At 40.9% G+C, this 23,673-nt stretch overlaps 1 long non-coding RNA gene across 1 annotated transcript in view; it reads left to right on the forward strand.

Moving 5' to 3' along the window:
- Window positions 1-211: 211 nt before the first annotated feature.
- The window catches only part of LOC125903450 (uncharacterized), a 307,807-nt gene continuing 284,345 nt past the window's right edge, over window positions 212-23,673 (forward strand). The window contains exon 1 of the long non-coding RNA XR_007451314.1: window positions 212-238. This is a non-coding gene — a long non-coding RNA (uncharacterized LOC125903450). The remainder of the gene's footprint in view (window positions 239-23,673) is intronic.

Genomic DNA, 23,673 nt, shown 5'->3' on the forward strand with positions numbered 1-23,673 from the left:
ACTGTTATACTATGTGCTGACAAATAGTAGCATTTATTTTAGTAGTTTACCTGTCCAGCAGAAAACATGCTACTTCAGCGTCGGATTGAAGCCCTTTGTCCTTCATGAACCCCCTCCATCGCTGAAAAACATCACAGATGTTTATTCTCTGCCACCGCTTGTCCCATTTTCTTTGCCCCTCTTTGCGTCTTCTTTTCCTCGCAGATGACGGTTCGGGTTCATTCTCTCCTGTTGCGTGGTAAGTGTGGTCCATTCGCAAACTTTATAACTAAAAAAACTTTTCACTACTCTCTATCAACAAACTACTAACAGTCTCTGCTGTTTCCTCCTCCTTCTTCCTTCCTTCCGCTGTCTTCGTTGGTTTATTTATACACGCGAAACGCGTTCTCTGGCTGGCTGGATTATCCGCTCGGGCTGCCGTACATACATGGCGGCACAAGATGGCGACCTCTCTAAAGCAAGGCCCTTGCTACATATATATATGTACATATATATATATGTATATATATATATATATATATATAAGCATGATTATAAGGTTACGAAAACGAAACGAATTTTATTTTATAGCGATTATACACTTATATAAACATATTAATGGGTAGAATATTCAGATTTAGATTCAGATTTGACAATAAACCATGCCAAATATTACACACTGGCCCTTTAAGGTGCTTGCACATGACCAGCGTTAAAAGTCTCTGGATGCCCGCTGACGCCTTAAGTTCAGTTTTGTTGAACTTTGACCCCATGTGATGCTGACCTTTCCGTGTAGAGCCAATGATTTTAAAATAGAACGCAGGCGGAGGGCGAGGGCGGAGACGGGGTGCGGAAAAAATTAAAGATCCGACTGCAAGATGGAGGAGAGATCAGCGTTGGGTCAAGCTGATGGCGAACGCTGCGGCGTAGGCAAATTGGCAATAATGTGCAAGCACCTTTACAGGTTTCAGCTTCATCACTTTAAGGCAGCAAAACTGCTGTTAATCTGAAAGATTTACCTACAGCTTCCTGTTCTTGTGAGTATATTTGATCCTCATAGAAGTACAGGAACACAACATATGTACACACCCACTCTGTCTGTGCTGTTTCACTCACAAACTCACACACACACACACACACACACACACACACACACACACACACACACACACACACACCAGGGATTCCGTTCAGCCAGGCTCTAAGTCTGGATGAGACGAGATACTTTGGTAGGTAATTGCAGCTCGTCTCGCCTTTGAAGTGAGGTGAAGCATAGGTCGGCCGGCGTTGGAAACATGGAGGAGGCTGGAGCTGGTGGGGTGGAGTGAGTGTGTGTGTGTGTGCGTGTGTGTGAGTGTGTGAGTGTGTGTGAGTGTTGTGAAGTAGACTGAGAGAGAAAAGCCAACCTGTAAGTCAGTTTAATCTATGAACCAGACTGACACCTGGAGGTAAAATACATCAACTGGAGAGAGCAGAGGCCTTTAGAGAGAGATGGAGGGAGGGAAGAGGGACTGGAAAAAAAGGAAGACAGAGAGAGGAGAGTGAGAAGGAAGGGGCAAGTGACAGGGTGGGGATAAAAGGGGGGAAGAGAGAGGATGGAATTGGCAGAAAGACGAGACAAAATACTAAGGAGGATGAGATAATAGGATAAGGAACAGAAAATGGAAAAAAGAAGTAGAAAAGAGAGAGGGATGGGAAGTGAAAAGATAGGAAGACAGACTTAACACACACACCTATCCTGAGGGTGAGAAAACTTAGACGTTCTGGAAAAAAATCCCACTCCTGGAAAGTCTTTTGATGGGTGATAATGCATTTTCAACTAGGAAGTGACAGATAAATTCAAGCCATGTCCACACCAATACTGACAACTTGAAAGATGTTTCTGTGTAAAATGGTTTTCTATCCACTCTCCCTGAAATGAAAACTCTGCGATCCCCTCTTCCCTTTTTTCTGCAGTTCGACAAGAGTTGGTAAACAAGGATCAAGATTCTACTGAAATGAATTGATTTAGTTTGCCGCGTTACTTTTAGAAACGCTGCTGTGACGTGCCCCCAAAGCCTCACGTTATACTGGGAGCATCAAGCCGCTCATGCTGTGGTCGTAGTCGCGGTTCTCTTCCTGAAAAGTCTCCCTTCTCAGACTCCAGCTCTGCTCCCGAGGTACGCTTTTGAGGCAAATCATCAGATGTTGTCAGGAAATAAAAAAAATAGGATAGACATTTTTGGCAGTTCCTGTTGAAAGCACGCGTCAATGTCAAGCATTTGACGGGTTCGAGATATTTGAACAGACGTGTTGTTTAAAGCAGAGATGGTTTACAGTTTGACACTTTGACAAAACTCAGTGTTTGAACAGTACAGGTAAATCCCCAGCTGCTGCACCCTCGATCAAATCACAATCTTTTCTTGTGCTGTGCATAAATAGAAAATGAGTCAATGAGAACATCTTTTTTGTGTTGAGGTATTCTGAGGCTAAATAACAGAGAAATTTCAAGGATATGTTTGCTGTTTATAGGAAGAGGCTACAGGTGTGTTCTATTGAAAACAGTGGCCTTCCTCTACACAAAGTGTTGCCTTAATTATCATCAACCCAATCCCCAGAAAAATCTTTGGCATTGTACGTTTGTGTAGCAGATAAAATACGTTTACAACAGCCTTGTTGACACTTTACGTTTCAACATGTTTGTGGTTAATGTGGGATTAGGATCATGGAAAAAACCCCCACTTGGTTATGATTAGGAAAGTTTTGGGCTCAAAATACCTAGTTTTTGTTGGCACAATCCTGGCTGGAAAAGCAGCGATCTCTTAGTAAAAAACAACCACTTTTCGTGGCAGGAACATAGCAAATGTCTCGGGAAAAACAACAACGCTTTGTAGCACTATTTCTGCTGGATAAACAGCAAGAAGTCCCTACAAAACACCTACGTTTGATGTCTCAAAAGCTAATTAAACACAGTGACAAGTCACTGCCATACACCCAAGTTTCAAGCCTTAAAAGTCACTGAAAACACAGCGATGAGTCACTAAAGAACACCCACGTCTGGTACTTTAAAATCCACTGGAAAAGCAGTTATGCGTTGCAACACAGCACCCATGTTTGTGCCTAAAAATCTGCTGGAAACACAGTGACAGGTCACTACAAAGTACCCAAGTTTGATACCTAAAAAGCCACTAAAAACACAGCAATGAGTCATTACAGAAAGCCCACGCTGGGTATCTCAAAAGTCACTAAAAATGCAGTGACAGCTTGCTACAAAACACCCAGGTTTGGTACCTAAAAAGCCACTGAAAACACAGTAACAGGTTGTTACAAAATACCCTCGTTTGGTGCCTAAAAAGCCGCTGGAAACACAGTGAAGGGTCACCACATAACACCTACGTTTGGTGCCTTAAAAGCCGCTGGAAACACAGTGGAGGGTCACCACATAACACCTGCGTTTGATGTCTAAAAAGCTACTCAAAATGCAGTAACAGGTTGCTACAAAACACTCATGTTTGTGCCTAAAAATCTGCTGGAAACACAGTGACAGGTCACTACAAAGCACCCAAGTTTGATACCTAAAAAGCCACTAAAATCACAGCAATGAGTCATTACAGAAAGCCCACGCTGGGTATCTCAAAAGTCACTAAAAATGCAGTGACAGCTTGCTACAAAACACCCAGGTTTGGTACCTAAAAAGCCACTGAAAACACAGTAACGGGTTGTTACAAAATACCCTCGTTTGGTGCCTAAAAAGCCGCTGGAAACACAGTGAAGGGTCACCACATAACACCTACATTTGTTGCCTAAAAAGCCGCTGGAAACACAGTGAGAGACAGCTACAATACGCCCACGTTTGTTGCCTTAAAAGCCACTGGAAACACAGTGGAGGGTCACTACATAACACCTGCGTTTGATGTCTAAAAAGCTACTGAAAATGCAGTAACAGGTTGCTACAAAACACCCATGTTTGTGCCTAAAAATCTGCTGGAAACACAGTGACAGGTCACTACAAAGCACCCAAGTTTGATACCTAAAAAGCCACCAAAATCACAGCAATGAGTCATTACAGAAAGCCCATGCTGGGTATCTCAAAAGTCACTAAAAATGCAGTGACAGCTTGCTACAAAACACCCAGGTTTGGTACCTAAAAAGCCACTGAAAACACAGTAACGGGTTGTTACAAAATACCCTCGTTTGGTGCCTAAAAATCCGCTGGAAACACAGTGAGGGACTGCTATAATACACCCACATTTGGTGCCTAAAAAGCCGCTGGAAACACAGTGAAGGGTCACCACATAACACCTGCGTTTGGTGCCTAAAAAGCCGCTGGAAACACAGTGAAGGGTCACCACATAACACCTGCATTTGGTGCCTAAAAAGCCGCTGGAAACACAGTGAAGGGTCACCACATAACACCTGCGTTTGGTGCCTAAAAAGCCGCTGGAAACACAGTGAAGGGTCACCACATAACACCCACATTTGGTGCCTAAAAAGCCGCTGGAAACACAGTGAAGAGTCACCACATAACACCTGCATTTGGTGCCTAAAAAGCCGCTGGAAACACAGTGAAGGGTCACCACATAACACCTGCGTTTGGTGCCTAAAAAGCTACTGAAAATGCAGTAATGAGTCACTACAGAAAGCCCATGTTTGGAACCTAAAAAGCCACTGAAAACACAGGAACGGGTCGTTACAAAACACTCACGTTTGTTGCTACAAAATACCCTCGTTTGGTGCCTAAAAAGCCATTGGAAACACAGCGAAGGATCACCACATAACACCTACGTTTGTTGCCTAAAAAGCCATTGGAAACACAGTGAGAGACTGCTACAAAACACCCACGTTTGGTGCCTCAAAATCTGCTGGAAACACAGTGACGAGTCTAAATTGCAGCTGGTTTAGTTGTCCATTGGCCTGAAACATTAATCTGTATTGGTCTTCAGCTTGGCAGACATCTAGCTTAGATGACACACCATCCACCATCCTCTCCACCTCCCAATGACAAAGTCAGCTCATATATTAACCTCACTTTATAAATGCTGATGATACATATGAAACATGCTAATATAACATATTTGTGGTTTGCAAAGAGGTACAAGGCCAACATTTTCCTGTAACGACAGGGCTGTTCAGGTTCATTCAGGTTTACTCCTTGTTGCACCTCTTGCACTTACGGTTTGTAAATCAGTGGCATGATTTGATGAAATGTGTGTTTTCACTTGATCTGCAGTCTCTATCACAAACACTGAGCAGCAGCTGAGGCTGCACTGGGTAAGAATCTGCTAACTGCTGTAACTGTCACTGTTCGTCTGACACCGAAATGCACTGAACCACTCACAGTGGCTCAGCATGAATAGACGGGAGAAGTTGACGGAAGAAAGAAATGTGCCGTCCACTGGTTTGGTGAGCAGTGCTGCACCTGTGCCACTTTGATTTGATTCCCGGTTATGTGAAGTTTAATTTAAAAAACTGCAGGAATAAACATCCCTAGTGTGATGCTTGGAGACCGGTTGCGAGCATCACTGGGGTTGACGGTGTGCTCTGAAGTCATTTTTATTGAAGTGTTTGGTTGTTTTACTTCCAGCAGCAGAGCCAAAGCAATGAGAAAAAAAAACATAATTTGCTTTTTTGTAATGTTGATGTTTTAGGATTCTATGTAATCAGGGTTTCTGTGAAGAACAGGTCGACCCATAAATCAAGCTGCTCTCAGCGTGAATAAGGAGTCAGGTAATAAAAGTGTTTGGTTATTTGCAGTTTCTTTAAGCAGCAATCTACATTCTGAAATCAAGGAGTAAAGTGTGAGGTGGTTACAAAAACTGAGAACAGTGAGACACATCAAGAAGGAAGCATTTGACTTAGAGAAAGAAAAATCCTAAAAAAGGAGGTAGCTTTAGAGTCACTGGGACAGAACACAGAGAGTGGAGATTTAGGAGGTTTAAGAGATACTGAGAGGGGGCAAAGAGATGAGATAATTTGGTCTTTAGAGATGCGTGAGCTGGATGTGTTAAGTGAAAAGTTACAGACCTGTGGGAGTCTGGCAAAAGATTTTTGTTGGAGGAAACTCAAAGGCAACAGTTGGGACTGACCAGCTGATCAATTATTCTGACCATTCATCTATCCATCCACACTGACTTTGACTTGCAGGTCTAATGTGTTCACACCAAACACAACGCATAGAATATTTTGTGTTGACTCAAATCATATGCACGTGAAATCATTGAATTGATGAAAGAAGTTCCACAGGTACGTCCTCGCGTCATACGTCCCCAGAGGATCTCAATGCTGACTGACAATCGCAACGCAAATCGGTCGCTGAAGTTCAGAGTTTTCAACTCTCAAGAATAAGCATATGCCACGAAATCACACCACTTGCTTCATTTATGCTAATTCATTCATGTATTTCGCATCGCGTCCATCGCACCACCTGGTGGGAAGTTGTGTCTAATCATGTCTTGGACTTTACAGGTAATTAACTCGCGCACATTGTTTTATTTGCGCCTGCTGTGAACACAACATAAGATGTCTAAACCTGGGGTTTCAAATAAGAACAAATATATTAGTTTGAGTTTTTTATAAGCCATGGTGAAGTAAGTATTTCGATCATCTTCTTAACTACCACGGTATTTGTACATGAAAACAACCACAACGTAGAAATATTTGTTTACAAGTCAAAGTCCTGCAGTCAAATGTTGTTTAGAAATACATAAGTATGATCATCTTTCTACTTAAAGTATCACAAGTATAAATACTTATGCAAAGTGTTGTAATACTGTGTATATAATGTATAATTTTTACCAATGCTTTAATGTGAGAGAAGCTTTGAAATGTTGTGGTTTGTCAGGGTGGGGCTAATTTAAGTTCATTTATATATCTTAGTGTTTAATCTGTTACAATGCATCATATTTTATGAATATATTCATAAGTAGTGTATAGTAAATTATCTTAGTGCCTTGAATTGCACTTAAGTTAAGTAAATGTACTCAGTTACTTTCCACCATTAGTTTCATTTCATTTCATTTATTCCTTTTGACCCCTCCCTGGGGTATAAGGGGCAGACAACAAAAAATAACATTAACAATTCAGGACAGGCGGCAGCCAGTGCACAACAAAATAAATAAAACAGAATTTGCGTACATACATACAAGTCAAAGCAAATCAAGAGAAACTATTCAAGATTTTCTTTAAAAGTTTCAACAAATTTGACAAGACCTTTACTTTTCGAGATGACATTAACTTTTGAAACTTATAAATATTTGGATTTGCTCTACAGAACTGTCCGACCAACTCTCTTCTCTCTTTATCAAAAAAAGAACACACAAGTACAGAATGATATTCGTCTCCTCGATTGCCAGTCAAACAAAGAGTACATTTCAGGGGGACATTTTCACGATCATACCTGCGCTCAGAGATAGGTAACTTATGATTTCCACACCGAAACTTAGACAAACAAACTCTTTCGGCAGGTCTTAACATAATCAAATAAGGTTCAGAAGTGAAATCAGTTTTAAATAATTTATAACTATCACATAAAGGGTTACTTTGTAATTGTACTTTGTCATGCCATCTCTGTAGTTCCATATCAGATAATCTACGTTCAATCATTAATTTTAAATATTTAGGGTTCATCCGCCCAGCGTCATGCCATAAGTACGATACACCACAATCATCAAGAATATTTTTAATTTTGGAAATCCATTTACACTGAAAAATATTGTCATCATACAAAGTCTTGAAAACAATAAACACAGTCAAAGAAATTTTTGCTGTATTATGACTAATTAAATGTACCCAAAAGTTAATCATTGTCATGTTTACCTTTAAATCTAAACTATTTTGACCAAACTCGCCATAAATAATACAATTTGCTGTGCGTTTATTAACATTAAGTAAATGTTTCAAGAAAGATCCGTGAAGCATTTCAATTTGGTCAAGTTTATGAAATCCCCAGACTTCACTTCCATATAAAAGAATAGGCCCTATAAGCTGGTCAAATAACTCACATTGTATATCAACAGGTAACTGTAATCTAGTAACTCTGTTTTCCAAGGAGAATAAAGCTCTTTTAGCTAGTTTAACTTGCTTAGCTATTGCTTTATCAAATCGTCCATTAAAATTAAATAAGTCCAAGTTGCACATGACATATAGCCATGGACATATAGCCATGGTGACGTTACCCATTGGTATATTTAATGTAGTTCTGAAACCTCCTGTTTAGCATTTTGTCTGCCACCATTTTGGACCTTTGGAGCCAGAAATGACCAGAGAGCGTAGAGCTAACCCTAATGCTAACTCTTAGCTTGGTTAGCACTTTGCATTTACAGCTATGGTTTGATGCAATAATGCTAATGCTAATTTTTGCTAACTAAAAACAGGCTTAAAATCATTAAAACGAAATGAGCTTAACTGGAAAAATGCAACACCTTACAGGGTCTTTCAGTGCAACCAAGTCATGTTCAAGAATTTTTTAGGTGACCAAATAAAAATTGACCTAAAACGTCTATTTAGAGTACACCCAAATCATAATGCGACCAGCCGCGTATCATGCTAACGTAAAAGGATGGTGTCTGACACTGGAAACCAAGCGCTGGATTTAGAAGACTTCAGAATGAGACTGGTTGGTTTGCTAACTCTGTAAAATGCAACTCCCCCACAGCGTCATTAGTTTGTCACTCTTGTGATGCAAGATCAACATTAAATGTTGGTTCCAACATTTGGGAAATAGCTGCGCTTCGTATTGAAATACTGACATTTAAATAGCAATAAAACAAAAGTTATTTGTGTTCTGGACAGCTGAAAAAAAAATCACTTTCCAAAAAATTTTAGGCGACAACTAGGCGACTTTAACCCTCCTTAAATATTTGTCACCGCTGCCCTGCTCCTCTGAAGGCAGGTGTATCTCAGATCTTATAAAATTCAAAATTAAATTAATAGCACAAATTGGACATACTTTCACCTCATTGTTGTCTAAAAAAGTTCCGCGAAACACTAAATACAACAATAAAAAGCATTGTTTTATTCGTCTTTAATAACGTGTGGATCAGGACTGGACGGACCAAACACCAGAAAGATGGAGAGAGTAAGGAGGGAAACTGGAGAAGGGTGAGATAAAAAAAAATAGAAAGAAGGAGGCGAGGGAGGGATTATTGGTAATTGAAAGATAAAATGGTAATCATCCATAAGGGGTGAAAGATTAGAGCTCTCCTTTTTCATTTAGGTGGCAGACACATGGTAGCAATGGAGACGGAGGGAGAAAAAGGGAGCTAAGTGGAGGGAAGGACTGGGGGAAATCGAGTGAGAGAACAAAGAGGAAGGAGAGAAAAGTGCGAGAGACAACTGGAGAAGGGGAGAGAAAAGAGCGATCTGCTCAAACTCCACTTTTCTACCACTCATCCTTCTTCATAATAGAACTGTCAAATCAATGTGGAGCTTAACGACAAGCTGCTCCCCCGCTCTCTCTTTTACTCTCCATCTATTTATCCCTCTTTTTCTCACTTTTCTCTCATACTCTACTCATTCTAGTCTTTTCTATTTGTTTCTTACAGCTTCTTGCCCGTCTCTTGCTCCATCTGACTCCTCTGAAATCATTCATGTCAATGTGATTAAGAAAATATTGCTAAAAAGTGTTTTTGCCTCCTTGTGTTTAATTCTGATACTCCATACTACTTCACTCCCTGCATCACTCCATACCTTCTCCTATGTATTATTATCCTTCCTTTCTTCTTCTTCTCTACCAATTTATTTTATATCCATCCTCTCCTCTCTCCTCCTCCTTCCCTCGCTCTGTAATCCCTCTCAGTTTTCGTCTTCTTTAGCGTATGTAAATTGTGCCTAAAAAGCTCTGCACTTAAACAGCGCTGGTCGCTCGGGCCCTGAATATTTGATGAAGGATATGTCCAACTTTCCTGCTAAAAACAAATCCCCACAAAACAAACTTAATAGAATGCAGTTTACTCAGAATGAAAATAATATATATGTGTCACATCCATTGCAAAACGGTGTTCAGAAGCAATAAGGTTACACTGAAATGGGGCAGCCTTGTGGTCCCTATAAGACTGTAAAGTCATGGATGTCGCCACGCACTGGTTTGTGGACTTGGTCTGGCGTTCTGGCCATCGCCATCTTGGATTTTTGGAGCCAAAAGTGATCGTATTTGGACGAGAGGACGGGGGTTAACTCTAACACTAGCTGCTAGCTTGTATAACACACTGTTTTATATCGTCTGTCCCTCTTGTCAGTATTCCTGGCCCTCAGTCTCTGGTTTTCATCACACATCTCTTTCATCTCCAGTCTCTTCGGGGTCATGGATTCAAATTTTCTTTACACCAGAACTGTCACACATGCATGAACCTCCTAAAAAAGTGGAATGTCACCCTATATGTGCTATACAAGTGCAGTCCATTTGCAGAACTTGAAGCCTTAATGACATTAAGGCGGACTGACTCGCTCTTGGAGCCAGCCCCAAGTGACCATTAGAGGAACTTCAGTTTTCAGCACTTCTGTGTTGCCTCCATTTTTCAGCCCCAGAGGTTGCTGCTTCATCAAGAGGTGGAAATTAAACATCACTTTGCCAATTTGAAACATTCAAAGATCAGACATTTGCTGCACTGATACAGGACAACATTTCGCTGACAAGCACACACACTGGCCATTTGCAGGATTTGACCTGCATGACCTTTCAGCTACAGGATGGCCCTTCTAACGGCTCTGCCAAGATGAGAGGACCAGGAATGAGCTCCTCCTAGCATGGCTTCTCTCCTCCTGCTTATCAATCCCTCTCACTGTGTGTTTGTGCGGCAACAACACTGTGAGGAATACTCTCTGTCCAATAGGCTTCGCTGCAGGTTCCCATGGGGAGAATGATTCGTCTCTCTTTCTTTCTCCATTTGTCTTCACTGTGGGCTGGCAAAAGAACGATGTCATGGAGGGATGTTCTCAATTTTTCTTGTCTTGTCCTCTTGTTCTTTTTTTCTCTTTATATATATCCCTTCAAGAGCCCTTTAGAAGACAAATGGGCTTTGTTTGACTGTAGCAGACTTTCTGTCAGAAAATAGTGGTCTTGATGGTGATGGCCATAAAGGCTCGATGATAAATGTAAAAGTTTAAAATGTGCAACTAAAAATGAAATTAATTTCTTTTCATAGTAACAAAGGAAATCCCATGACATGAAATTCTATGTTTCATTCTTGATTCAAAAACTTCGAACCTACATTCGTCACTAACAGCAAAGACGTCTGCATAGCTACTTTTTTTGTCCTTAACATTTCTGGTGAGGATGCTCCTGCTTAAGCTCGTACGCATTAGGCCTCATTTATACCGCAAGCGATGTGTTCGCGTAGCGCTTGTTAACGGTCGCTGTTTACTCGCGTTTTCATTTTGGCAAGAATGTTAACAGGTTAGAGCATTCACATTGCATCCATTCTATGCGCTGTTCGAGTCGCACTGCTTTCGAGAGCAAGCTCGAAAATAGAAGAGACGACCTTTTTTTGCGCGAGTCACGAGCGAATGGTCGATGTTTTCAACAAAAAGCATGAGTTTGCGTGTGTTGTGACCTCTCTCGGCCATCGTAGACATCTCCCCCTTGACCAAGCGAGACCTGACAGGCACATGTTTCATGTACTTACCCATTTGTAGTGCTAAATATAATTATTCTCCAAGGGTTGGAATAAGTTCCGTTTTTTTACAACCTGGACCTTATTTCTGGCATTAAATACGGTTGTTTACTCACCTAGATAAGTTTGGTGTCATCTGGAGTCCTTCGGAAGATATTTAGATCTGCCAGAGCCGTGTACATCCATATAGTGGGAATGATTGGGGCACCGACAATGAGGCTCTTAATAACACATTATCTGCCACGAAACTCGCTCATTTCACCATTATGTTTTTATGAATGGCTAGAGTTGCTTGTCATCATCATCCGGGTCATTTATACTGACCTACTAACCTCTGACCTGTATGATGTCAGAGGCAATTCGTAAAGATAATCCTCTTTACCACTGAAACATTCACCTTTCTGTTTCTCACTTTTTGTCACTGAGCACTATGTAATAATAAATTCACGTTTTGCGTAAGAAGTGCCTCTGCTTTTTGTGCAGTGTGCGGGCCGTTCTACACAAGCGATGAGAAGACACTAAAGAAATGTAAATTCTCATATTTACTTATCAAGCAAACAAATTCAAGAAAAATAAACAACTTATGCATGTGTTTAGGCTAACGTTACTTACTCAGTCGAAAGTTGCTCATTCGGTCCTGCAGGCTTTGGCTGGGTCTTCCAGTTTACTTTCGGGACACGGAAAAAAGTCTCTACAACAGCCCGGTTAATCATAGAAGTGAAATCTTCTGTAGTTGTGAGACAGTCATTTCTGGAGACAGATGTGTATCTCCTGGCATCAAACCCCACTCGGAGCAACAAAGGCATTCCTCCTCTGTTGGCATAGTGGAACATTGTCCACAAGAACACCACCAGTTAGCATCTATTCTCGGACGTGCAGCGGTTTGTTGCTCTCTGGCCAGCTGTTCCTCTCTCTGCCTCAGCATCCTCCTTTCAAAGAGCTCCTCATCCGTATACTCTGGCTCAAAACGGTAAGGACGTCCATCATGTTCGAAGTCGTCGTCCAGAACCTCAAAATCTGACAAATATTCAGCCATGTTTCAAAAAACTAACAGTAGCAAATTCCAGTTGTAAATAGAGCTGTGCTTCGGGTGTGTGGCGGCGCACACACCTGGATGACATCATCCAGGTCAGAGGTTAGTAGGTCAGTATAAATGACCCGGATGATGATGACAAGCAACTCTAGCCATTCATAAAAACATATTGGTGAAATGAACGAGTTTCGCGGCAGATAATGTGTCATTAAGAGCCTCATTGTCGGTGCCCCGATCATTCCCACTATATGGATGTACACGGCTCTGGCAGATCTAAATATCTTCTGAATGTCTTCCGCTTGGTCAAGGGGGAGATGTCTACGATGGCCGAGAGAGGTCACAACACACGCAAACTCATGCTTTTGTTGAAAACATTGATTTTCCCTTTAAAGTGAATTATTTATTCAATTTACAATAATGTTTTAAGTGTGCCTGAGGCCTGCAATATTGTCCATAGAACTGATTGTAAAGCTTTGTCTATACCTGTGATCACCATCTTACCCATATTTGTTATAGACTGATATCAACGGGGAAAGGAATGATATCAGCCAGCTACGATTGGTTGTTCCTCTTCACATAACATGCACATTACTGCATTTCAAAAGTCGAACCTTATTCATCTTAGAGCCAAAAGAAAAGGTGCTTGGGAACGCTTGCACACCACATTGGCATCACTCACGCTTTTGAGCATGCGTTTTGCACATCCACATCGACAAGAGATTTGAGGGAGCGTTTGTCGGTATAGGCTGAGTCCTTGGCAGTGGCACAGTTTAGATTTTAATCTCTTTTCTCCAGTCCTCCTCCTCTACAGGGAGAACGATCTGTTGGACCTCTTTCTTTTTCACCGTTTCCTTTCACAGTGGGACTGCACAGAAAAATATGCTAAAGGAATAGTCTTTGTTTTTGTGCATGTGCCGAACCTCCCTGTGTGTGATACTGTATGTAGTCGCTGTGCAAAATCAAAAGTTGCTGTCTGCATACTCAGCAGGTGTAAGTGTGTGTGTGTGTGTGTGTGTGTTCCCACCCTGCCGTTTAAATGCCATCCCAGAGAGGAGCCCGAGGATGAGAACTGGAACCAGGTTACTCATTCATTTCAGAGGACTGGGATCGTGGGGAGGGAAAAGAAAGGAGAGGGGAGGGAGGAAGGTGCTGAAATAGGAAGAAGATGGAGGAGAGGAAATGGAGCGAACAGGATGGAGGTGGGGAGGAAGACAAGACAAAGAGGAGGGAGGAGAGGAAAATGGAAAAGGGGAGATGGAGTGGAAATCAAAGCTAAAGGTGGGGGAAAGGTGGAGAGAACACAGAGAATGTGTCGGGAGGAGGTTGTAGAAAAGACTTAAAGAGGAAGGAGTGAAAAGTGACAAGCTGAAGGAATCGGTGATGCATTCATCCAGAACCCAGAAACCATTTCCTCTAGTTCTCTCCATTTTTACGTCCTATTATCCAATTCTACAAGATTCAGATGCACCGAGGAACACTGTGTTGGGGAGACAGGGGCTGGTTCTCACTTTTTACTCTAGTGTGAATTTCTTGTCATCAAAACATCTTTCAATAGTCATTCCTACGTTAAATGAAAGCTTCAGGTCTTGGCTTGAAATGGGTATCCCTGTCATTTTTACAACTTATTGTAACAAGAAGTAATTGACCATCAAAGACACTCTGACACATTGTGACCCCATCATGGAATCGGTTGTCCCTGCAGTTATCAATGGAGATCCAGAAAAAAAAGATAAAAAAGTGTGTGTTAGTGTTAGTTTTTTAAGATAGAAACACCAAATAAGAAATGAAATGAATACCACCTCCATAATATTACCCATCAGTACCCCTTGTGTTCAAACCATGAATTTGAACCAGGCGATTGTTTGAATTATACTCTGTAATGGGAAAGTAAGTAGCAGACATAAAAGAGAAGTAAAATGGTAAATGGACCTGCATTTGTATAGTGCCTTTCTAGTCTTCCAACCACTCAAAGCGCTTTTTTTACACTACAAGTCACATTCACCCATTCACACACACATTCATACACTAGTGGCTGAGGCTGCCATACAAGGTGTCACCTGCTACTCAGTTTTTAACACACTCTAACATCGATGGAACAGCCATCGGGAGCAATTTGGGGTTCAGTATCTTGCTCAAGGATACTTCGACTTTTCTTTGTCTTTTCGGAGCCGAGGATCAAACCACTGATCTTCTGATTGGTGGACGACCCGCTCTACCTCTGAGCCACAGCCGCCCAACTTAGTAACCAACTTAACATTTTCACAGACCTCCATGCTGCTGTTTACTAATGCTGTTCTCCACCACGTTTGTGACCTCAGACGTAACCAACACGTTCTCATTCCCAGGTTGTTCTACATGACACACGGCTGAAACACATTGTAACACGTGTTTCATGTTGTGAAACAGAGTTCTCAATCTCAACCTGAGGCCTACGGGTCCCAAAAAGCCTGAAAGGTTCCTAAAAACCTGAAAGGTCAGACCGGGTTCAGGCCAAAAATTTGCACGGTCGGGTTTGTGCGGGCTCAGTATTTCATGTCAAGATTTCAGACGGACCAGGTTCGGGCTTCAACTCACACGGGTCAGTTCTGTTCAGACTGTAATTTTTTGGCCCCTTGAAAACTCTATTGTGGAGTGCTTGCGGACTTTTGGTTTCACACAAAACACGCACTGTGGTCTTCTCGATGAAAGTCTGGTTTTTTTTGACCCATCCTTTCCCCCTCCCACCAACCCCATCCGGATTTTCTGGCTCGTCTATGTCAACAATGAAGTGGATGGAGTTCGTTAGTTACACCGGAGTTAGGTAAAAACCCAGTGCGTCTCATAAAGACGCTAAAGGGAGCCCTTGACATCAATATCACACTTCGATGGCTGTGACAAAGTGGATGGATTTGACACCATGGGAATGATGTTTGCTTTGATTTTTGATGCTCTTTGGAGCTGAGGGGAACTGTGGGTTTGTCACAAGAAGTGGTCCCTTAGTTTTGATGGACTCTTGCCAGTTTACAAAAAAAAGGTACGTTGGAGGCACAGAAACCAAAAATACAGAATCTAAATGACAAGAAACAGAGGTGGGGGAGTGAAGAGAGCACAACTGAAAACAGGTGAGATACTGAGGGGAACACACACACACAAACAAACGCGCACATAAAAAAAATGAAACCATGAATCCATTCCATCCTGGAAACTCGGCAGTAATCACTTCCACCAACGCTCTTTATTTTTCCTGCTGTCTAAACTGATTCCACAGGCCTGTTATTTGTCAGCTGTTTAACAGCCGTGACACTCGGCCTGTGCTGGCAGGAAATAGAGACGGACAGAACTGCAAATTATACACAGGGCGCGTTCAGCCAAGCTGTCTGATAGTTAGACACATGGCTAATGACTCGAATAGACCTCCTTGTTTTGTGTTAACCAAAGAGTTAGCTTGTACTCTGAACAAACAAAAACCCTGGGAAATGGAAGGAAGAAAAGCTGCTTCCTCAGAGGGTTTCTGTTGGATGAATGAAGCTGTGTAGAACCAACATTTACTGGGAAATCACTTTAAACTCCAAGGAGGTCTTTTTACTACAGTAATATTTTGATATTTTGTCATGATCATAATAATCATCTAGGAAAAACATCCAGAAATACACATGTAAGAGAAAGTCCAAAAGAAAAAAGAGCCAAAACTAAAGTGAACCTGCCGCCATGCTCTTGAAAGCTGGCACAACAAAGGCAGCGAGAGTAGCACCCAGCGCCCGACCTTGTGTTTTCCAAATGGATAAAGACACGGCATGTATCGACCCCTAATCTCCAGGGCTGGTACCTGCGGTTATTCCACAGGCTAGTTAATAACATGTTGGGCAGGAAATCCAAAGTGTGGGATCATTTTGAGAAGGTGAAGGACGAACCCAAGGTGATATGTAAACTCATCTTCATTGGTCGACTACAAACATGACGTATCATCTGAAACATGGAAGTAGCTACATGCCCATTAGCCCACAGCGTCATTAACAGGCGGCTCGCTCAGTGTGTGACGTGCACTTGGAGATAAAATATAGGCCTATATTAATGAAGGTTCATTAGTACGGTTTGTATTTCTCTGTAATGTAGCACAGTGTTAACAATGTTACTGATACTATTCCTTCTCACACCTTCAACTCAAACCACCAAAATATATCATTTAATCATTAAATTAATATCATAAACACGCAGGTGACTAGTTGACTAATGGTCCTAAATGACAACTATTAATCAACAAAGAAAATTCTTAGTTGGGAGCAGCCCTACTGAAAACCAACCGGGATAACACAATGAACTCAGGGAAGAAATCAAAAATGTAACTCAAGAAACTAGGCAACAAATAACACCATGAACACAGAGGAACTGATCAGGAACAAAGGGAAACACATAGGTATATGTACATACAGAAAACTAATCACAAGAACAACACACAGGAGGAGGAGGAGGTGGACATGGGCAAACGGAGGGAAATGGGGATTAGCCAACAACAAGGGTGTGGTGGGAAACACTAGGGTGGAGCTAACATGACTAATACAGAGCAGGTGTGAAGGGAAGACTCTGGGAACAGGGAAGGACTAACGAGACTGTTGAAGACAGGTGTGATAGAAAGGGAAGTAAAGTATGTCCAGACATGACACATGAGGAGAGAATCTACAAAATAAAACAGGAAACACATTAAACATGAATGAATAACATGAAACATGGAGGAACTTGCTTTGAATATACCTTGGTATTTATTTGCCAGTGAACCCATAGGATAACACACTTTTACCAAAATGTCTCAGAGCACTTTGCCTTCTCTTTAGCATTTTTGTTATTGCAGACATTTAAGCATAATAATTTGACCCTTTCTTCATACATGTATAGTTTATTTTGCTGTGTGTCAGAATAATAGATTGCATGAAATTAATACATATGGCTTCTGATATCTCTGTTTCCATTGTGCAGCACATTGCAGCATAAATTTTCAGATTAATGACAGAAACACATTCTTGAAAGTACCAATAACCTCTTTATGCTGAAACAGAGCTGACGTTAGCACCACCCACGTATTTTTATTTGTTTATTCAATTTAACAAATGGTCAGCCAGGTGAGTTCTGTTGAGATGAACAATTTCTTTTTCAAGAGAGACCTGCAATATGCAATTAAAGGAAAAAAATACCCCAAGAATTTGCAAGAAATTAATTTAAATTAATGAATTAATTTAAATTTAATTTATTAAAATTTAAAAACAACAAAATAAGTAAGAAAAAAGTTAAAAATAAATGAACAAGGAAATGGCCTGGAAAAGTGATTTAAAATTATATTTTTTCTGTACCATAATTTTAAATAATAATATTTATCATATAAATAATAATAATAATAATAATAATAATAATAATAATTATTATTATTATTATTATTATTTATTTATTTATTTTAGTTTTTCTTACCTTTTTTCCTTTTTTTTTTTTTTTTTGGAGTAATTTTTTAAATCTATTACATTTTTGCAGTTTGTGGGACATTTCTTACCAAGTTGCTCATTGCTTTTTTCCCCATGTTTTTAAGAATTAGCTCAGGGTTCAATGGTTTAAATACTCGCAAAATGCATCTGAATGCAGGTTAAGAAAAGTGATGTCTCTCCAGGTTTCAGAGAGTTAAATTCAATATTTTCCTCCAAGACTTTTCCTTCCTGGATTTGAAATCCACAGCTAGCTTCACCAAGGAGACTCAAGACACCGCTCTTAAAGTTCGGTAAAATTTAGAGAAAAGACGCCAGACCGCAGACATTGCTATGACTGAACTGATACAGTTTTAAAATTTGTTGTATCCTACAGGTTACACATTTGTACAACAAGAAATAACTCTGATTCATTTCCATGGGTCACCTACTCTTGCTTTAGCCCCCAGTTATATAGCTGAGCTTCTGACTACCTGCTTCAAGTCGTGACCTGAGATCCTCAAGCCTGCCCTCACTAGTCGTCCCTAGATCAAGACTGGAAACTAAAGGTGACCAGGCTTTTGCCATCAAGGCCCCAAAGCTCTGGAATTCTCTGCCTGAGGAGAGTAGACTGGCTAACACATTACCTGTTTTTAAATAACTGCTTAAAACATATATTTTTAGGAAGTCTTTCCCTTTTAATGTCTGATTTTTACTTTTGTGATTCATGACTTTTGTGTTTTATTTCCTTTTGTTCTGTTTTTGCCCTTGTACACAGTCACAGCGACCACTTCTGGTTATGAGAGAAGATCTGACATATTAAATTGTCATTAGTTTTAGTTGGCTTATAACTGATCACGTTTACAAAACTCCTACGGTTTAAGGTGGAACTTTGTTTCTGGATTAGCTGAGCAGAATTTTGAAGCGTTAAACGGTTTAGCATTTCCAGGGGGAAACCCACTGCAGACATTTTATTGATGTATTGCCAGGACAGAGATCACATCAAGACAATTTGCATTTACAAACGCTTGATATGAGAGCCGTGCTGCGTTAATGTCATCCATCAACCTTTTCACCGAGCCTGTCTGTCCATATCGCTCTGGAGCACTGCAGGTAATGACCTATGCCTGTCTGTTAATGACCCAAGTGTGTGTCTGTGTTTCTTTCTTCTTTCTGTTTCTTTTCTCAACAACCATTATTTCTAAGCTCGATGCACCAAAGTCTGCAGCAACCAAACTGTTCAGTTATACATTTTGCCACTACACCATATTTTATTTTCATAAACTCTATAAACAGTTGTTTAATTTCATTTTTCTTTTGATGCTTGGTCACATACACAAATCACACGTACATAAAAATGTGTCAAAAAAAGCACTTTCTATACACTATAAAAGTCAGTAGATAAAAATAATGACATTTAAAAGTAATCTGTTGAAATGGTTGTATAATCTGACATGGTCATTAATGACTTTTTTCCTGTAAGGCCTCATTTTCTAACACGTCCTTTCTCACTTCACTCCTTTCTTCCTTCCTCCTCCCCTCCTCCTGACACTCCTCTTCTTCACAGATCATTACAGGGAACAGTGGATGAAGGGTAGATAGGTAGATGGATAGGTGGAAGGATGAGGAAAGACAAACATAAGCACACACCAGTGAACACGCCTCCTCCTCCAATGCATCATTTCTCTCATACAGAGGGTGGAACCTTTATCTTTATCTTCATCTGTGTGTGTGTGTGTGTGTGTGTGTGTGTGTGTGTGTACAGATGTGACTGCATATGTATCTCCCGTGCACATGCATTTGTATTTGCTTCATGTATGTTTTCTGGTTTTCTTCCTCTTTGGTCCGATGTGATTAGTTTTAGGTATCTAATGCTGCATTTCCACTGAATGGTACGACATGGCTCAGTACTCAACCTGACATAATCATTTTGGGTTTTACCTTATAAACAAAAACTGTGGATGTACCTGGTAGGGAAGAATCTGAATCTCACTCTGAGTTACTGTTGTTGTTCACAAATTAAAGAAATGAGACATCACTGTTGTTTAGTTTTTACTGAATATTTGAAGGTAAACTGTAAAACTATACCACTTACTTTGTTACAATTCTATTTTCGTAAAGAAATAAAAAATACTAGAATACTAATTTGTCATATTGTCAAGAATATTCCTTTTGCAAAAATACCCTGAAATTCTGAGCTGGCATGTAAAACTGTATCAGTCCTTTTGCCAGATAAAAATGTTGGCACCGTACTTTTCTGCAAACTATGGATACGTTATATTTGTATGTTTCATATGTATCATATCAATGTCTCTACAGTGACGTAGAATTTGACCTGACTTTGTCATTTGGAAGTGGTGGAGATGGTGGATGGCGTGACACTTAGACGAGATGCCAAGCTACAGACCACTGTTCAAGACCAACGAATGAATTTTTTAGCTGCCCATCCCTGTGTTTCCACCAAGGATTGTGCCATGAAAAGCAATTGTTTTTCACCTAGACATCGCTGAATTTCAGCGTGTGTAACAACTGGTGAACCAAACAACCATCGTTGAACCAAAAGGTGGTTCAGTACACAGAAGGATAAGAAAAGGACACAAGGAAACAAAAAACTGGAGCGCTAGATACAAAACGCGATAAGACAAACTGGTAATGAGAGAAAACATGACACACACTAAGATGCCGTTTACACGTACACAGTGATTTTGATAAACGGAGACATCTTCCTTTGTTTGTGCCCTTGGTTTACACGCAAATGGAGATTTCTCCTCTGAAAATGAGTCTTTCTAAAAACTCCGGCCAGAGTGGAGATTTTGGAAAACTCCGGTTGCGCGTTTGCATGTAAACTGAGATAAACGGAGATAAACGGAGTTATAGGCAGCCGACGTCACAGTATGCGCCAGTACTTGCGCCTGTGTCAAAAGTGCGACCTATGTTGCTATGGTGACAATGGATACATGGAAGGCTTGAGTCTCTCGTTACACTGCCACCTACAGGTTTGGCATGCTCTTGTGTATATATACACGGGGAAGTGTAAATGAAGATCTTTTTGAAAACGGAGACGGTGAAATGTCCGTTTATGAAAATAGCCGGCAACGTGTAAACGGCCTCTGAATACTCTGAAGAGGGGAAGGATAACGAGACACAGGTGAGGCTAATCAGGGCGGGGCAGACAATCAGACACAGGTGACATCATCAAAAGGGAGGGAAAACACAAAGGGGCAGGAAGTGAAGTGATCTGACACAAGAGGAGATGTGAGTTTCAAAGTAAAACAGGAAACAACATGAATGAATGAAACAAAAAAAATAACCTGAGAAACTTGAGCTGTGACAGCGTGTCTGTAGTCTGGCAGTTGGGTTGCTAATCTATTGAACAAATCAATGATTGAATGCTCCTGTTCTTCCTTTATGTAAACACAGATGATGGAAAGACATAATGCAAAAGAAACAAGCCTCAGAGTCAGTTAATATCTGTCTGTCTCTTTGGAAACCAAAAAAACAGAAATGTTAGTGTAATCATGAACTGAAGAGCTGAATTTTAACAATCACATCAAATCAGTAACAAAAAAAGCACACTACCACCCGAAAAACTTGTACAAGAAAAGTTTTGAGTATGACTTCGTGACTTAGTGAGACTTGCGGGGCCTTGCACATCCAGCAAGTTATACTACAGTTTCTCCTCAGGTCTCTGAGGCCATGCAGAGTGCTGCTGCTGCAAGCAGGAATTACTGCTACTTGTTTATGTAGGATCAATATAAATCTCTGAGTGTCTTCTTCCATCCGGATCCTCTCACCTGTAAAAGTGTTATAAATTAGAAACTGTCCTTTAACAAAGCACTGTGATGCATTTCAGCACTGTGCTATCAGTCATTATACTGGAGTTTTTTCTCTCAGCGGTTGATATTTCATATTGGAACACAACTTTTATAATCCACTTCAATAACAGCCCACACATGCCAAATGCTGTAAGGGAAGTTCACCTCAGTAAATGGCGGCTTTATCTCCAAGTCGAAGTGTCTGAGCATAAATCTTTTGAAATCCACATCTCGGCCCTGATAACCAAAGAGCACTGATTCAGCACTGCACTCAGAAAAAACGCTACTTCAGGACGTATCTCTACAAATCTGTGCTGCGGGTTTTAAATTATAATGGCTGTCGTCGTTTGGGTGTTTCTTCCAGGCAGGTTTACTGCTGTGACTGGCAGGTGTGTATCTCACAATCTGACCACGACCTTTTAGGATCTGTGTGCCATCAGGCTCTGAAATGAGTTTCGCAGTCGAAACTTTCATATTAAACTCTGAGTTGCGCTTGATGATGATAATAATGATATTTGTATGAATAGTAATAAGATGGAGTCAATACAGCCCCGAGTGTGTGACTGTGGAATATGATAAGGATTTTATCTCCTCCTGCGTTTTTCCCTCTCCTCTCCTTTCCTATTACTGTAAATCCTCAGCTGTAGAGAACAAGGCCTTAATTTAATCTAGGCTTCTATTACAGATATATCTTTAGTCCCAATCGCTCCTAGTATCTGAAATATAACTGTATTTATATCTTGGTACAAAGCCTGTCTGTTTTCTGATCAGCGCCTGTTTTAATTTGCTGTTTCGCTGTCAATACACACTCAGCAACTACCTGCTGCTTATTCTGATAAAGCTACTGTCGACGAAACCAAATGCTGGCAGATGTTTTACAGTCCAGCTCAAAGGGCGCGACCCTTCCCCTTCCTAGAAGACTTTTAATGTGAAACACACATGTATGCAGGAAGAACTGAGCTTCACTGACAGAAGCTTAACACTGATTAAAAGAAAGGCAAAGTACACACAAATGGAAGGAACCACACACGGTAAAAGATAATGGACATAGCCACCATGACGTCACCCGTTGGAAGAGTTTGGCATTTTGGCCGTCACCATCTTGGATATTTGGAGCCAGAAGTGACCATTTATGTACCTGAGGGTGGAGCCAACCCTTACACTAGCTGCTAGCTAATACTAATGCTAATTTTGCTTGGGAAAAAAACAACAAAAATGCACTTAACTGCAAGTCACGACACATTCTCACTCCCAACTTGTTGAATACAGGCGCTTGGTCACTGGCCCTAAACATTAAACTACAATGTTCCAGGTGGGCGTGTCAGTTTACACTCGTTACATGCATTGCGTCTGACAAAATACACTCCTGTTTCTACAGGAAATAGATGGAGGGATACTTTATTCATTGGCCATTAGAGGAAGCGCAGCTTTTGGCACTTCTGCATCAATCCGTTCTTATTCTGAAGTTGTCAAATACTGCTGCTTGGTCGGGGATTTCTGTTTCAGACACCAACGAAAAAAGGCATCCTTTTGTGGCAGTATGATATGCTGCTCGGTGGCAGTAGTCTATCACACTGTTAGATGACATCAGATTGAAATGCCGCTGGACAGCAACATGACCTAAGGAGCTGGAAGGTCCCTATAGGGCCAGTGGGAGGGATGGTAAAATGGTAAGTGGGCTGCACATGCATAGCACTTTTCTGGTCTTCCGACAACTCAGAGGGCTTTAACACCATATGTCACATTCACACTCTGGTGGCCAAGGCGACCATGCAAGGCGCCACCTGCTACTACGTCACCATTCACTTGCACTCACACACTGATGGAACAGCCAT

This window comes from Epinephelus fuscoguttatus, linkage group LG1, assembly GCF_011397635.1.
Source record: "Epinephelus fuscoguttatus linkage group LG1, E.fuscoguttatus.final_Chr_v1".
NCBI classification, from domain to species: domain Eukaryota; kingdom Metazoa; phylum Chordata; class Actinopteri; order Perciformes; family Serranidae; genus Epinephelus; species Epinephelus fuscoguttatus.